This window comes from Triturus cristatus, chromosome 6, assembly GCF_964204655.1.
Source record: "Triturus cristatus chromosome 6, aTriCri1.1, whole genome shotgun sequence".
NCBI classification, from domain to species: Eukaryota; Metazoa; Chordata; class Amphibia; order Caudata; family Salamandridae; genus Triturus; species Triturus cristatus.
The window spans coordinates 893,170,838-893,188,956 of record NC_140589.1 but is presented as its reverse complement, the minus strand read 5'-3'; positions in this window follow the sequence as shown (position 1 = coordinate 893,188,956).

Sequence of the window (18,119 nt, the reverse complement as noted above, 5' to 3'; positions counted from 1 at the left end):
GTTGTGCTGGCCATGTTAGCCTTCAGGATCTTGTTTTTTCCTCTGTGGATGTTGAGGTCTCATTGTTCTGGTGTGACTGCCACATTGTTTGTCTTCTCTTTCATCTGCAGATGGATATGGGAGAGAGGGCCATGTTGGCTGAAAAGTCTAGGTCGTCTAGCTGGGTCCAAGGTATCCACTGGATCCCATTTCTTCTCCTTGCTGTGGACTTCTTCATGAGCCAGTCAGAAGAGAAAAGGCAAGATCAAACAACCCTGCCAGACTCAGGTACCTACTTGGAAGGCTTCAGTGAGTTGTCCTCCATTAACTATCTTGCTGGTCATTTCCTTGTAAGAGTTCCTGATGATGCTTAGGAATTTATCTGGCATGACGTAGTGGCAGAGGAGTTTCCAAAGGGTCTTCCTGTCCACACTGTTGAAGGCCTTATCATAGTTGATGAAGTTGACATAGAGAGGGGAGTTCCATTCCATCGACTGCTCACTGATTATGCAGAGTGTTGCGATCTGGTCTGTGCAGGATCTATCTTTGCTGAAGCCAGCTTGCAGGTCGCGTAACGGAGCATTGACTTGTTCCTTCATTCTTTTCAGGATGACTCTTTTGAACTCTTTGCCTGGGTTTGATCGAAGGGTTATCCTTATGTAGTTTGCGCAGTTACTCAGGTCACCTTTCTTGGGGATATTGAAGAGATATCCCTCCTTTTAGTCTGATGGCACCTTTTCCTCTTCCCATATCCTTCAAAACACAGGGTAGAGCATACCTAATCATGTTTCAATGTCTACCTTTAGAGCCTATGCAAGAATGTTGTCAGGTCCTGCTGCCTTCCCGTTTCTCAGATGTTTGAAGGCTTGCCGTATTTCTTCCTTGGTTGGTCTGCTGCAGTGGATTGGCAAAGCCTTGTCAGCTGGCTGTATGTCTGGTAGAGACTGCGGCATGGGCTGGTTCAGTACTTCTTCAGCAGAGAATGATCATGGTAATATAATCCCTTGTTGGTGAACCATGAAAAACTTTGCATGGAGGGAAAAATTACAAGACAATTATTTTGGAGGAAAAAGCCTAAGTTATTTAATCTGAGATTGATGATGGTAAGAATGGTAAGAATTGAGCTAAACAACTCTTTGAACTAGTTAAACAATCAACAAAATCTCTGGCCAACTCCTTTCTTAATAACTCCACTGAGGAAAACTGTGAACACTTTACCTTATTCTTAAAAGATAAAATTTAAAAAATTGAATCTTCTCTTGCCCAGTCTCCAATGAACAATGTAAATGAAGAGATAATACAGAAATCCAAGACCACGTGGTCTGATTTCAGAGAAATCACACAATCAGAATTGAGAACAATTATTGACACTCTACAACCCTCCTCACAATTCATGACCACAGTCCTCAAAGAAATTACTACCTTTCTTGTGCTAGTCTGGGCTACCCTGATAAATACTTCACTAATCATTTATCATAATCTCTCATTCCAGACTGCCTAAAGGTTGATCAAGTCATTCCCCTGTTGAAAGAACACAAAGCAATCAGTTCCTGACCAGTACCAAACCTACCAATCCTAGCAAAAGCTTTTGGAGCTGCATGGATAAACAACTTGAACAATTTGTTGCGGAAAACAACCTTCTTAACGAATACCAAACATTTTTCAGACCATGCTGCAGCTTTCAAACTGAGATGCTCTAAACTGTAGACAATGCACTCCTTAAAGCAAACTAATGCCTCCATACCCTCTTTCAGCTGTGTTTGACAGTCAGCCATGCCATACTCCTAAAGATACTTGAAGAGAGAACTTGAATTACTGAGGCAGGATCGGCTACTTCACCTTGTACCTTGGTAATTGTTACCAATCCATAATAAAAATTACAAATACCTTCTCCAATCCCTTACCCCTTAATCAGGGTGTACCCCAGGTCTCCATTCTCTATCCTACCACCTTCAACTTGTCTCTCTTCTAAAACTTTCCAAACAATCATCTCACCTCTAAGCTGAAGATACAGAGTTGTACTCAGTGCCGGACTGGAATCGCAAACCAGCCCTGGAAATTAGGTCCAACCAGCCCTCGGGGGGGAGGGGGTGTGCTAGAACACTGCTGCTGTGCTTTTGTTGCAAGGGGCCGATTTTGCAGCACTGCTGCAAAACCGACCTGCAGAAACAAAAACGCCCCCCACCGGTCCAAAACCAGCCTCACCCTTCCGGCCCACCGGGGAAATGCCTGGTGCCCACTATGGCCAGTCCCCCCTAGTTGTACTTAAAAGTTATCTTTTCTGAGGACATTGCCTACCTAGCACAGATCTAGCAAAAATTCACTTGTGCCTGTCTTGTTACCACTTCACACATACCCCAGTGAAAACTTAATTTCTAATTATATCTCCCTTAAGATCTCGACCCCAGCACAGACATGGATGAACTTTCTGAAAATCCTGCACCGTTGCCCTTCCATAATCAAGAGCATCAAGTCCCTGGGCTGCATTCTCAAAAAGAAACTCACCCTCCAACCTTATATAAACACCTTGGCTAAAGGAGCTCTGTTCTAAATTATACAGGATCAGTTCCTTACTAATGGAACTAAGATCTCAAATAAATGGTCCAATTTCTCATCTTTTCCTGACTGGAAAAGAGTAAATGCCTGCTGGCGGATATGTCAAAACTACATCTTACTTAATTGAAAGCAGCACTCCATACTGCAGCCAGATATCTCTCGAATATATACGTTGATACTTCAATGTTCAAAAACAGTTCTTTCACTAGTTTTTCGTGTTAGTAGAAGGTTCTTTAATTCTTAGATTCTTTTGAAAAGTGAGTACAGCCAACACGTTTCGGCCCAGAAAGGGCTTCTTCAGGGCTGCAATTATACACGTATACGTGTTGTTTTAAAAATAGGTACGTATTGACCGTTCTTCAAGTTACTTTAGACAGCATTTACAGCGGTATTTCGGTGACTCAAACATTTAAAAGAAAGTGAACCAGCTGTGAGAGTTTGTGAGAGGGAAACAGAAAGTGCAACAAATGTGTTAAATTGGAAACAATGGTTAACCTAATTTAAATAAACAAAGGTTCTTTAAACGATAAGAAGCAAACAATAGTGTGAGCTAGATATACAAAGAGTCTAGTAAGAAGTAGGTAGCCAATGTGTGTGATAGTGGGCGGCCAAGAGGCATGCCTCCAGTAAATTGCTAGTGACTTTAACCAAGCACCTGGTTATAGTGTCATCCTGTAGTGAACCCTAAGAAGTAAGGAGGTGTTGAAAAATATGTGCGTACCAATAAATCTCAGTAAGCACTGTCCAAGAGTTCTTGGTAGGAGATGCCAGCATCAAACTATACCAGTGCCATCCCCTGGTCAATCATAATGTTCATGTAGTACATTGAGTGTTGTACTCTGGTGACATAAACATGAAGAAAAACCAATTTGACTAAGCGCCTAAGTGAAACATATTAACTATGCTGCAGTGACTAGCATAGTCAAAGCAGTTTAAAGGCCAGTGCCCAAATGCTGCCAAAATTGAAGCAATTGAAGCATCACAAGGGCTTGTGTTAAAGAGGAGTAGGAATGCTTTACAACCTAAATATGCATACCTTAATAAAATCGTTTTGTACTTTGTCACTAATTTTGAATACTTCTTTGCCACGCTGTTAAGGCATCAAATGTTTAGCCATATACTGTTGTATTCTGTTATCCTCCCTCCTACAACGTCAGTTGATCATTCATTGATGCATAGTATGCAATCTTATATCCGATGTAAAGCAGCATGATACCTACAGTTTACGTCAGCGCTGTAATGAAACACAAATAAATAAATGAAATAAACAAACTAGAGGCAGCAGTCCTGCATCAGAAAACTTTTTTCGAGGTGGCTTATACCTGGAAAGTCACATGTAAATTGGGAGTCGCACCTACCTACAGGAATAATTTTGTGAATGAAGTCCAGTATCCATAACCTAATATTCACATGTAGCAGCACTAGTGGTAGGCTCAATTTACATCACTAGCACTATCCTTTATGCTCAAGCCTCTGATTATCCTGTATATTTCATTTTGTACCACTCACATCCCATGTGGATTTGCTAGCAAGCCCTCAGTATGTTGTCGTAGTCTAGACTCACCACTAATAGAGGCATTGGTTATAGTGTGTGACCCACATTTTGCTGGATACTGCACAAATCCTGGCTTCGTAAATGTGCTTCAACTGACTCCACACTTTACTGCTCCGTTCAGGATTTACTGTGCGGTGTTGTGGTCTGGCAAGTGAACTAAGTAGTGTTGTGTATTTCACGTCTCTTCTCAAAAGGAACTGACAAGCTCTGGTTCCTTGCACAATGAGGATACATGAATCTGAGTGATGCCAGAAAGCTTGGACAAACCATTTCCCAGTTTCAGTTCTAGCACTGCCTTTACAGTGTCGCTGGGAGGTTTCAGCTTCCAAGAAACCTCCGAGGCAGGCCCTCACCCACAGCACGATAGCACTGTCAGGAGGTAGGCACTCTTGTTCTTATCAATAGTGGATAGCCACATCACCTTCAGGTGGACATTTGAGCAGACAGCTCTTTACTGTTTCCCGCTTGTCCAGATATCATTTAGCTTCTGAGATTAGCCATGGCCAAAGCAAGATCATTCTCTTTAGCCCTTGGTGATGTTATGTTTGGTCTTTAGAGCAGTGGCGGCTGCTGCCAATCGAAACCAGTGATGCGGCGCGGGGGTGTCGAGGAAGGGAAGAGGAGGGGTTGGGAAATAAAAATATTTATAAAAATCACTTACTTGCCACTCCGCTCCCACTACCGGCTGCCTCGTTGCACCTGAGCCCCTGGTCCTGGAAGTGGATAAGCCTGAAGGCACAGGCTCACCACCCAATCCAGATGCTGCTCTCTTGCATGAGAGCAATGCCAGGATTAGTCTGAGTGGCCTAGTTTGCCGCTCAGACAGTGCCTGGGAGCCTGGGCCGTTTCTGCAACAGGTTGGAGAAACATAAGTGTGAATGTCTGTTTGGCCGGCCTTAGACGGTCGGCCAAACTGACATGTACTTATAAGTGCACAGTACACCTCCCTGCCCTGGCCCAGGCCCTTCCCGCCCCTCCCACTTCATCTGCATCGGACGTAAGCAGCTCAGACAGAGATAAATAAAACAATAATACCAATGTTTTATTATCGTTTTATTTATCATCTGCTGGCAGTGTGGAGACGCTCCTCCGCCATTACGGAGGAGCCGTCCCTGTTCATGAGGGCTCACACTCCTGCTCTCCCTCTTTTTTGGCAGCAGCAGATAGTAAAAACCCTAACTCAGCACATACTGCAATTATTAAGGAATAATCTGGGTTTTGTTTTCCAGTGTCAAAAGCTGAGTTACTGGGGGATCCTAACTCATGAATCGCAAAATTGCACCAAAGATGGGAGATGTGGTTGTAAACTTGATGTCCTTAGACAATATTGGCCCATGAGAAGAACCTGAATGCAATCCCCTTATCCAGCAAAGGACAGTTGGTATCTGTTCAAGAAGGAAACTGGACATGTAGAAGATCCAACGAAGTAAGTTTATTTATGCTTCTTCAAGGACAGGGTTCCCAGACTCCTGCCTCCAGCAACCGCTACTCAAAGAATGACCAGACCACCTAGAACACAGCAGTGTTCCAAGTGTAACCGGTCAGCCTTGCGCAACAGAAGCACAGAGATAAGAAGAAGAATAACATCATAACACATCTTCTTCTCTTACAGAAAACAAAAGAAATAAACAATGAAAGGATAAACAATGCAAAACAAGAGGCAAAAATACCAAAACATGAATGCAATAAACACTGTAGGAAGTGATTGTGTACAAAGAGAAAAGTATGACACTACAAAAATCAATACAATATGAAATCACCATATTTCCTTGGGATACGAGTTTCCCGTACTTGTCTAACCCCAAAACAACTTTTGACGGGATTAGCTTGTTGCAAAACGGGATCACCATCAAATGCTCGAACATCCTTCTTGGAATAAAGAGCAATCCTCCTAAAATGCCACTTCTGCCCATTCTCTAGTACAACATGTCACCTATGTACTTCTTTGACTTTTAAAGGTACAGAAAATGTGTTCAAACCTTGCTCTCTTCTGCCCAATTTGACCTTAACAAGATCACCCACTTCGACTTTACAACTTCCACTGGAATGTGCAACATGAGAAAATGACATGCTCTCCTCATGCATCCATTGAGGAGTGAGTTTTGTTTTAGGTACTCTTCCTCGCATTTTTTCAAATGGAACTTCATTATTGACACTATGGGCAGTGGTATTGTAAGACCATATCATATGATCCACACATCTTTGAATATCACGACCTCCTTGAACAGCCAATCTAATGGTACCTTTGACCACTCTGTTCATGCATTCAACCATGCCATTGCCTTGGGGGTTATAAAGTGAGGTATAAATATGCCTGATGCCATAACCTGAAAGAAAATTGCGCATGGCAATCGAAGTAAGTTGAATACCATTATTTGTAACTATCACACGCGGAAAACCTTCCTTCAAGAAAATGGAACTCAAATGTTTGATCACATTACTGGTAGTAATAATCCTCAACAATTCAACGGTAATCCACCTTGAAAACACATCAACTAGAACCATGGCAAAGCGATACTCACAAGAAAGCAAATCCATGGGACCAATAAAGTGCAAACAGACCTTTACCCATGGCAAGCCAGCTTGACATGAAATGGAACCAGAGACCTGTGAGTTGACCTTTAATCTTTTCTCGCTCTCCTTACATAATGTACAATTTTCAACCCAACGAATCATACATTAAAGGGGAAGTTACAACACATCTTCCCTTTACAATATTGACGCAAAGAAAGAAAGACGAGAACAAAAGAGAAGAAATAAAGCAACAAGGCATGAACTATATTTAAAAATATATAGCAACAGCTGAACCATGAGAAAATTGAAATGCATCAAAAGAACGTGAAAGAAATATGTCATTACTCTAAACTGTAATTAATCATGAAGATACAATGGTGACTTCCTTGCTCTTTTGGAGGCGCGCACAGATATACTAAGACCTGTAGGGGTCTAATTCATATTGAATATTTCCAAAAGAAATTCTTTCAAAGTCGTAATGTTATTTGATATCATTGCATTTATTTGCATTCATTTCATTGCTTGTTCGTCGCAAATTCATTCTTTGCTGAAATATATGTACTTTACAATTTTACAATCACCCAATGCATTTCGGGTCGATAAGTAGGCCCTTCCTCAGGGGTCTGTGAATGGAAAAGACAAAGAAAATTTTTCACGGCTGCTCAGCCTATTCCAAGAATAAGTTAGTACAAATGCTAGTTTAATGCTCTGATTGTTACATGTACAGTCTATTACACGTATCTCGCTAATTGTAACTGTCACACATCTCTAAATTCAATGACATTCAAATGTTATGCTGAACTATCTGAAAACCAGTGTCATTTTAAACAAAAAAAACGAGTTCAAACCACCTCCTGTGGTCTAGCGAGATGGTAAACTATTGTTGGAATGTGTATAATTAAACTATAAACCGGTGCATTCGAATCCTTCATATTTTATAGTGTCCTCTTGTGCGGTTGAATATATGTAAATGCGTCTGCTCGTAGATGTATGAATATTTAAGCGCAATAACATCACTGTTCTCTACTCGCGTATTTCTATCTGCACTTACTTCTTTGTGTAAAATTGCCGCGTATCCGTCTTCCAATGGGGATCAGGCTTGTGAAAGTTCACGTGTCTATGCTATTTAAACGTATCCTAATAGGTTCGAACACGCTGTAATAACGTTTCTCTACTCAAGTGTCTCTGTCTACACTTACTTCCGTATGTGAAATTACCACGTGTCTATCTTCCAATCGGGATCGAGCTTGTACAAGTTAACATGTCTCTGCTTCTCAACTGAACTCTAATAGGTTCAAACGCGCTATGATATCGCTATAGAACCGATTGATATTGTGACAATACAATTAAAGTAACTGACATACTGCTAAGTTATTTTGTTAATGTTGATTTCAATGAATGATGACATATTGTAATTTCTAAATGCCCTAATGTTTTTGGAAAAATACACATGAAAAACTCAAGCATTGGATATTTAGAAACTAACCTAAAACATATCAAGGGGCTAACATAATAAATGAAAATACAAGTAATGACAATGAAATAATAAAGATGATAACATGATAAAAAGGTCTTCATAAGTTCAGCCATATTGGACTGGGATGGTGATCTGATATTCTTGCAGGAGTGCAATACTTATTTCCTCAACAGATGATCAAAGAAAGCATGATAATTCAATCCTGTCATTAATTCCTTTCGGTTGCATGCTGTCCATTTTCCTGATCCAAAAATATTCCGCTCTCAATCACTTCCAGTATCGTGAATCTCAACTGTGTAATATTATGACCTGCTTCTGTCCAATGTGTGGACAATGTCGATTTCTGATTCTTGTTTCTGATGTTGCTTTTATGTTCTGTTATTCTTGTTTTTATCTTACGTTCCGTTTGTCCTATATATAACTTCCCACATGGACATTTTATTCCATAGATTACTCCTTTGGTATCGCAAGTGCTTGAATGTGATAAAGAAATCCTTTTGCCAGTCGTTGGATGGGTTAAATATTGGCCAATCATCACATTATTGCAATGTGTGCAATTTTCACATCTCCTCATTCCTTTGTGTATGATCTTCTTATTCTCTGTGTATTGGCTCTTCATTAGTTCTTTTAGATTTCTAGATCTTTTGTACCCTAATGATTTGTCCTCCACCATCGATACGCAGATCCAAAAATACATGAAACGTGGATATCCAAAAAAAATACTCCAAGATTCAAAAATGAAAGTTTTATCCATGAACAGAGGATCTTTGCTCAATAAGAAAGAAAGAACAGACAAAAAACTCACAGTGTGTGTATTGAAACATTCAGTGCAAACTGTTCAGATCACAACAATTATGAAAAAACACTGGTCTCTCATTACAGAAGAACCGGATCTCCAACCATTGGTAGCAAATTAAATTACATTTGCGTACAAAAGATCTAGAAATCTAAAAGAACTAATGAAGAGCCAATACACAGACAAACAAAGATTGAGAGCGGAATATTTTTGGATCAGGAAAATGGACAGCATGCAACCGAAAGGAATTAATGACAGGATTGAATTATCATGCTTTCTTTGATCATCTGTTGAGGAAATAAGTATTGCACTCCTGCAAGAATATCAGATCACCATCCCAATCCAATATGGCTGAACTTATGAAGACCTTTTTATCATGTTATCATCTTTATTATTTTATTGTCATTACTTGTATTTGCATTTATTATGTTAGCCCCTTGATATGTTTTAGGTTAGTTTCTAAATATCGAATGCTTGAGTTTTTCATGTGTATTTTTCCAAAAACATTAGGGCGTTTAGAAATTACAATATGTCATCATTCATTGAAATCAACATTAACAAAATAACTTAGCAGTATGTCAGTTACTTTAATTGTATTGTCACAATATCAGTCGGTTCTATAGCGATATCATAGCGCGTTTGAACCTATTAGAGTTCAGTTGAGAAGCAGAGACATGTTAACTTGTACAAGCTCGATCCCGATTGGAAGATAGACACGTGGTAATTTCACATACGGAAGTAAGTGTAGACAGAGATACTTGAGTAGAGAAACGTTATTACAGCGTGTTCGAACCTATCAGGATACGTTTAAATAGCATAGACACGTGAACTTTCACAAGCCTGATCCCCATTGGAAGACAGATACGCGGCAATTTTATACAAAGAAGTAAGTGCAGATAGAAATACGCGAGTAGAGAACAGTGATGTTATTGCGCTTAAATATTCATACATCTACGAGCAGACGCATTTACATATATTCAACCGCACAAGAGGACACTATAAAATATGAAGGATTCGAATGCACCGGTTTATAGTTTAATTATTCACATTCCAACAATAGTTTACCATCTCGCTAGACCACAGGAGGTTGTTTGAACTCGTTTTTTTTGTTTAAAATGACACTGGTTTTCAGATAGTTCAGCATAACATTTGAATGTCATTGAATTTAGAGATGTGTGACAGTTACAATTAGCGAGATACGTGTAATAGACTGTTCATGTAAAAATCAGAGCATTGAACTAGGATTTGTACTAACTTATTCTTGGAATAGGCTGAGCAGCCCTGAAAAATTTTCTTTGTCTTTTCCATTCACAGACCCCTGAGGAAGGGTCTACTTATCGACCCGAAATGCATTGGGTGATTGTAAAATTGTAAAGTACATATATTTCAGCAAAGAATGAATTTGCGACGAACAAGCAATGAAATGAATGCCAATAAATGCAATGATATCAAATAACATTACGACTTTGAAAGAATTTCTTTTGGAAATATTCAACATGAATTAGACCCCTACAGGTCTTAGTATATCTGTGCGCGCCTCCAACCTGGAAGCGGAACAAACCACTTTCTTTCAATTTACTTGTTTCAAAGACAGTGTTTCAAGACAAAACACTGGGAGGAAGCAGCACAAAGTAAAAGAAGAAAAAATCAGAGAAATACAGTTTACACGAGTGCCAGATGGACTATTAAATAAGAGTTCCTTACTCTTTTGTCATGTCATAACGACCCAGACTGGACCTACACATTACCACGATGCAAATGATTAGCCAGAGTACCAAATTACCATCCTTCCTTCCACATTTTAACAAACGGAACATGCTCCAGACATCACCACCACTAAGCATCACAACATTTCTCATAACAATGATAATGCGTTTAGCTCCAAAAAATTTAGTCTCACCTTTGGGAGATCACACAGCTTTTTTAACAAACACTAAATCACCCACCTTCCAAACACACTTGTGTACCCCCATCTTGGTATCAAACCTGTTTTTATATTTTTCTTAATATCTTTTCACTTTCCAATCAACAACCTTATTGCTCCTATCTCTCACATTCAGCCACACAGGGTTGACTTTAGATCCGCTGCTCTGCCAATTGGTATAGGATCCAAACTATCATAAATATTTCTTTCTTCCTTCAATGCCAAGATTATGAAGCAATATCCTCGTCGCCAGTTATAAAACGATAGTCACACCCATTACGTCTTGAAGTATAGGTTTATTAACACCCACCAGATCAATTCACCAGCAGCAGTCCCAGGTAACTGTCACTCTTACTCACAGAGGTTCCCCCCACATTCTACATTCTACTGATGTACATAACATTCCCCACAGGGAATCCTACATTAAAGGGGAAGTTACAACACATTTATGCAAAATCTATACCCTTTTATGCATTGAAGCACGAAACCGTTTGTCCCAGTACATGTACACCGTCTGTGTTTTTCTCAGATCTTTGCACAAAGTGCTTGATACACTGCACCCTATCAGGATGCCAGGCTGGCTGAACGAGGACTGCGGATGGAGCTTGGCTTCCAGCCACACTGGTCAATGCTGATGAATGGGGGGTAGTCAAGTGCATCCTGCTGAAGGGGACCCATTCTTAATTGGCAAACAGTGTTCGTGAGATATGCAATGCTGACTCCCAGCTGGAGCGGGAAAATAGGTCTCAGCTGTCAGAGCTGTGCAAACTGAAGGTTCGCAGGAGAAAAGCTACTCAAACACCAAAGCTGTCCCTCCTGATTCAGAAGAGCGAGTGCAGTTGATAAAGATAACGAAGTACAAAGAATACACATCTTCATACTGAGAACTTGCACAGTGTCCTTGTGCTACGATCAAATGAAAATAATATCAGTTACTTTATTTTTCACTTGTTTTCATTCACTATTTTTCTTTCTCTTTACTCTTATTTGGCTTCCTTTTTTATGTATCTTACATTTTCACTCTTTCTATTCTTCATTATACCCTCTTTATTTATTTCTCTGATGGTATGTCATGCTCTTTTGCCTTTTTCCTAATTGGATGCTTTTCTGTTTTTCACGTCTTCTCCCCGCTCGTAGGGGCAGATTTACGTTCCCTGGCGCATCCCTGCAAATCAGCAGGGATGCGCCAGGGAGATGCGTCACGCAAGTTTGCCCTTGCGCCACCGCAGATGCGCCGCATTTAAAATACGGTGCTTCGTGGCGCAAGGACAAGCAGATACGTGACGCATCTGCCGGCGTAAGGTTGGCGCAGTGCTGAACTCCAGCACTGTTCCAACCTGCCCTATCCCTAACATGGTGCGTCACGCCTTACACCTGCTTGAAGCAGGCGTAAGGATTTGACGCACCAGCGTCGGAAAAGTGACTGCGTGAAATCTTGTAGATTTCACTGCGTCACTTTTCCGAGGCTTTTTCCGACGTAACGCCCACTCTGCATACATTAAACCTGACGCGGGTTTAATGTGGCGCAGGGCTTTACAACGTGACGCATCTCCCTAGATGCGTCACGTTGTAAATCTGTCGCAGAATGGTGCTAGCTTTGCGCCGCCGCTGCGTCACAAAAGTGACGCAACAGCGGCGCAAAAGTGGCGCACGGGGCTTGTAAATCTGCCCCGTAGTTTTTTAGGTCTGGCCTTTGAAAAACCTTTAGCTGTCTCACCAGTATTGTTTTCCAAAGAATGCATACACAATATACATATATGAAGGAACTTTTGATTAGTGGGATCCATTGGTCTGCTAAATTGCCATTCACGTTTTGCATACCGCCCACCACAAGATAAAGCTTGTGGCAATGGGTCAGCCCACATTACCATTGTCTCCGACACTTTAAGTGACTGTGCAAGGCTGTGCACCTAGTTCACATCTGCCTAAAAATTGTTTCTTTCTCTCCGCTGAAAGCTGGCTTAAAAAGTTGCAAAGTGTTCACATAACATTGTATCTGCTTTGGTTGGTTTGGTGATGATTTATTCTTGTCTCCTTCACACATATTTTTGTTAAATTAATAATTATTATTATTAATAATAATAATAAAATGCATAGCTCAACTGAAAGGCTTGTTATTTTTAAAAAATCACTTATAAATCTGCTACATCAGTAAATGTTTTTTACATTTTATATTTTTAATGCATACTGCGGGCGTGTTTAGTCTATAGATTTTTTTTTATAGCATATGCTTGCAGTAAAAAAATTAAAAAAATACCATTGCACAGCTTGCCAAACCCAGACCTCTTGACTTTGCCAATGCTTGTTTCTATCTCCTTTTCTCCTCTTGGCAGAACACACGTTTTGGCAAACATGTTGTTATTAATATGTAAACCCTATTCAAGAAAGCCTACTTGGCCCCGTGCCATCCTTCCCAGCGGGAAGGAGAATTACAGTTCAGTTTCATGTAGCTCTCAGCTGCTTCACAAAGGCATGTTTTAGGGTAGAAAATCTGCATAGCTCTTTCTTTCCCACATGTCACGTGGTTGAGGACAGCCATTGCATGTCAATCATTTTCCATCTTTGAGGCACAATTCTGACAGATTGCTGTGCCAATGACTGAGGGATCAGAGCAGGTGCAAGGAATAGAAACAGTGGACCCCACATACAAAATCCTTATGCGAAAAGACTGTTTGCTCCTAGGGATTGAGTTGATTTTCGACTTTTCTGCGATTCATAAACATCCCAGCAGTGAGCAGGTCCTAGACGTGTATGATGGTTGGTCCTCTTACATACTTATTTATGCAAAATGTTTCACTGGGGGAGAATCTGAGTCATTGTCCGGGAAATTGTGCATTTTCACATAAAACATATTTAATTTTTAGGTCTGGCTTTAGCCAAGACCTTTTGATTTTACTAAAATTATATGATATATAATATACTTACTTATAGGGGCTTTTAGCTTGCCCTCTCCATCCACTAGTCAGTTATTGGATTATTCACATTTTTCCACCCTTCTATAGCATATAGTGTGATGCACTACTATAGCAAAGTAGGATTTTATGACCAAAACGTATTTTTTGCTGTCAGCCAATTTTTTTATCTTTATATCGATGAGGGCCCAGCAGCTTCCCCAACAATCGCAAAAAACATGACAAAACAAAACAAGCATTGACAAAGCCAAAAGGCTGACAGCCAAAGCTAGACCTTTTGACTTTGCTAATGCTTATTTTAAAATGTTTGCTCCTCATTCACTGTCTTAGTTCAGCCTTTTTAGGGGACCTGGCGGAAATATGTAAATGGAGTCTGAATTTCCACTAGAAATGATTGCGAATACTGGCAAAGATCAACTTTGTGTCATTTTCTATGGCCAATCCCCTGCATCTCCTCTTGAAACCTTAGGTTCCCATCCAAAACCCCAGTGACTATGAGAACCCACTATATTGCCAGCTTTACATCCAATGTCAGTGCTATTTATGCTTATAAAATTCAGCAAATCCTACATTTTAGAATTATAACTTAAGTTTTCTCCACCTACATTTGAATTCCGTGTGAAAAGTGTTTGAGGGCGGGATCTGCTGATGGTAGAATACAACTTGACCATTTATTATTTTTTTCCAGTGGGAGAAGTTCCTTTTTTAACCCCAGCAATCCAGTAAAACAAAAACATTCTCTGGATATCTCTGAAAAAATATATTGTCGGATTTTTTCACTTTTATATAGCGCGAGCTCGACCCGAAGGCAATGGAGCGCTTTACATGAGCACTAGTTTCATTACACAAAGATACATGCATGGTAGGTAGTCACGGGGAGATGAAATGATTTGGCCAGAATCACAGAATCCTGAGCCCATGCCGAGACTCGAACCTGAGTCTCTAGCTCCACAGCAGTCGGCACCTCTGGTTGTTACGCCACATCACCTTTAAATCGCTTTTAAATCGCCTTAAATCAGCAGGGCAAATAGCTATTCATACGATGGTCATAGTTAAGTGACGCCACAAAACAAACTGGAACCAACAGGCAATAGGTGGATTATAGAATTGTAAGGTAAACTTTCCAAAGTGCATTCCTGCCAGACTTCCGTAAAGAACCTTCAACGCGCATATATAGTAAGAAATAACAGCTGAGGCCGCGCCCTCTTGCCCCCGAACGGGTATAACTGGAACCTTTAGAACGGAAGTGAGCTAAAGAGTTCTGCAATCGATGAGGTCAGAGCCTTTGGGTGCTCCCAGAATGCCCTTTGCCCCGCGTTATCCATCACTGACCGCTCTAATCTATTGTGAGGAATTCCTGGGGAACTGCCGTGCAGCCAGGCAGGCTCCCTTCACCGGGCGGGGGGTACAAGACAAAACAGGGGGCTGCTTTGCATGTGGGATTTGTTTAGCCGGCTCCTCTATTGAAGGGACAGCTGCAGGACCGGTGAAATGCAGGTTCGCTGCTGTGTGATGTTTACATTTAAACAGTCTCCGAAAGCTAGGAGACCCAGAATCTAAACAGAGCAGGTATCCATGGTAAAGCACTGCACATGTATGCAATCTACCCACTGAACACTGAAACATTAAAGTCTCTGTTATGTTTATTTGCTTAAGTGTAACACTGTTCGCATGGCTGAGACTGCCCCACAGCTCCCAGAGCAACACACAAAGTGAACACATAGTAATGCCCCTCATCAACTCCCATTGGGCCTAAATCCTTGCTCTGGGCCCCTGCAATCTGTTATCAGAAGTAAAATGACTTGTTGTTGTGAAAACAGAACTATGGGTCCAATGTGCAAAGCCATGTTGTGGTCACAGACCCTACTATTTGTGAAATACCAATATTTGCGACCTAGAAAAGGCTTTTTTCCCATGTACTAAATGTGTTTTGCGATCCAGTCCATTAGGAGGAGGTGTGAAAAGGGCTTCCCCTTTGAATAGCGAGTCACGTTGGCGTGTCTTAATGGATTATGGTTGCAAATCATTGATCAGTTGCTGATACTTGTAAGGAGGTGGTAACTGATTCGCACAGGGGAGTTTTGGGGAATACTGGTGGAGTAGGCAGTGATTCAGGGGGTCGCAGCCTGCTCCCCTTGATGTTTTCCCAAACTGGAGACATTTAAAAAAAAACAAAAAAACAGCATTGGTTCATTTGAGGCAGACAGATTACTTAAAAAATCCATTTGTGAATGCAAATACACGGATGGTGGTCTGCTGTTCCTTAAGGGGCACCATTCCATGTTTGTCCCCAGCCACAGGGGGTCGGAAAAAGCAACCTGCCTAATTAATATTCATTATGCAGGTCATTCTGCGACTCCACATGACTCGAGATTTTGTGATGCGACCCAATGGTACATAGGTCCCATTGCAAAAGCATAGACAGGTCGCAAATAGCCGGTGTGCAATCTGTGACCACTTTTTAGGTCTCGCCTGACCCAGCGCATGCGCTGCTCTGGCGAGACTTATTGAAAGGGCTCCAAAAAGTGCTACCAGGCCAGCCTAGAGCTACAGTGCATGCGCGCGGGCGCCGCGCTTTACCGCGATTACTTTCACTTTCGCGGCCGCACGGCCGCTTTGCATAGCCAATGGGTCTCGCTTTTGGGACCTTATAAGTATTTAGTTATGCAACTGTTGCATGGTTTAACACTTATAAGGCCCCAAAGGCGAGACCTATTGGCTATGCCAATGCTTGTTTCACCATGTCTCTTAGTACATCAGGCCCATGGTTCAGTGGTAACTCAAGCATCACCTTCAACAACCTCATTCAAGCAGAATTCTAAATTAATTTTAAGAACAAGAGAGGAGTTTGAGAACACCTTGTCCATACTGCTGTCCTACTTTGTATGTAGCTCAGTGGCCCACTGTTCTATCCTCCGATGGAATAGCAGGTCAAGGAGTAACACACTGCCATCAACCCAAACAGTTAATTCATTGCCTCAGTTATAAATTGTCATCTGAAATATAACTCTTAATTGCTGGATGAATCCTGAGATCTATCTTTTGCGATGTTGTGATGAAAATCCTGATTTAGGGCCATGCCAGCTCTTGGGTCGACATACTAGAGTCACAACAAATACCAGTATGATAATATTAATAACAGCTGATAACTTATTTCTTAATACCTCAGTTTTTGCCATTTCTACGTGCCGTAACTAAGACCGATTTTAATGGTATTCACATTATCAGCTTTGGATGGATGAAAGTTTTCAAACTTATGACTACAGATCTCTCTGATAGCATGATTGAGCACATGTAATAAATGCCCCCAAAAAAGTGCAGCTTTCCAGCTCCGGTCAAGTAGTGTAGGCCCATCGCACACAGCTGTTCATAAGGACCTGATGTACATTTAGAAACCTCCATAGCGTAAGCTCGCCGTCAATCCTGAAAACACCACTTTCTCATATTCCCTCCCCCGCCCGCTTCTTAAAAGTCAGCCACCAGAACCCTTCACATTCAGACATGTTAAAATATAAGTGTTTAAGGATTTTTTTTTTTTTTTTGAAAAGTGTTTAAGGATTTGATGCACCCTTCAGTATTCTCACTTCAAACACCCATCCCACCCCATCCACCTGCCATCCTATTCACAACAGTGATCAAAGATATTTAGTGGTGTATATCAACCACTTACAAGCTTGTCCCATTCACATTAGGAAAAGATAAGGGAGGATTTAGATATCCCACAATAGGGAGATAGGGCACATCAATATATGATAATCAAAAGTTTGATTTCAAGATGTACTGGAGGAGCTACCAAGAGGCAGTGCCTTGCTAAATGCATTAGTGATACCACAAAACCCACGTGGAGAGATTCTTAATATCTGTCAAGAGATCACAATGTCTCCTGTGCACACTTTCACAGATGGTAGACAAAAAAGAGAAAGGTGGAATCCTTGAAATAATCTTAGCACTGGTATGTCTCAGGCCATGTTCACGTCCACCATGTCTTTAGTCCACCAAGCCAGCTCAGACAGGAACCAGCTATATGCAAATCAGCCTTGGTCCTCCTCCACTAGAAACAATCGATTGAACTACCAGGCCAGATGAAATGAAATTAGATAAAATGTAATGAGTGCACGAATACCATAAGGCGCCAAAGCACTAAAAACCCAAAACCTACCAACTAAAGAACCTGAAGATGTAAATACCAGTGTGACTAGAGTAAATCATTAAAAGGAGAAAAGCCATGATTTCATATTTTTCCTCAATAAGAGATGCTTATTGAATTCTTAGTTATGTCGAGAAAGTGAATTCCAAAAGTTAGCTGTGGCATGAATAAAAGGACTTGCTTGCACATCTTGCCCTATGAAATCTAGGTACTATCAACCGTCTTTTTGCGCCAAGTGCAAAAACCTAGTAAGGTGGTA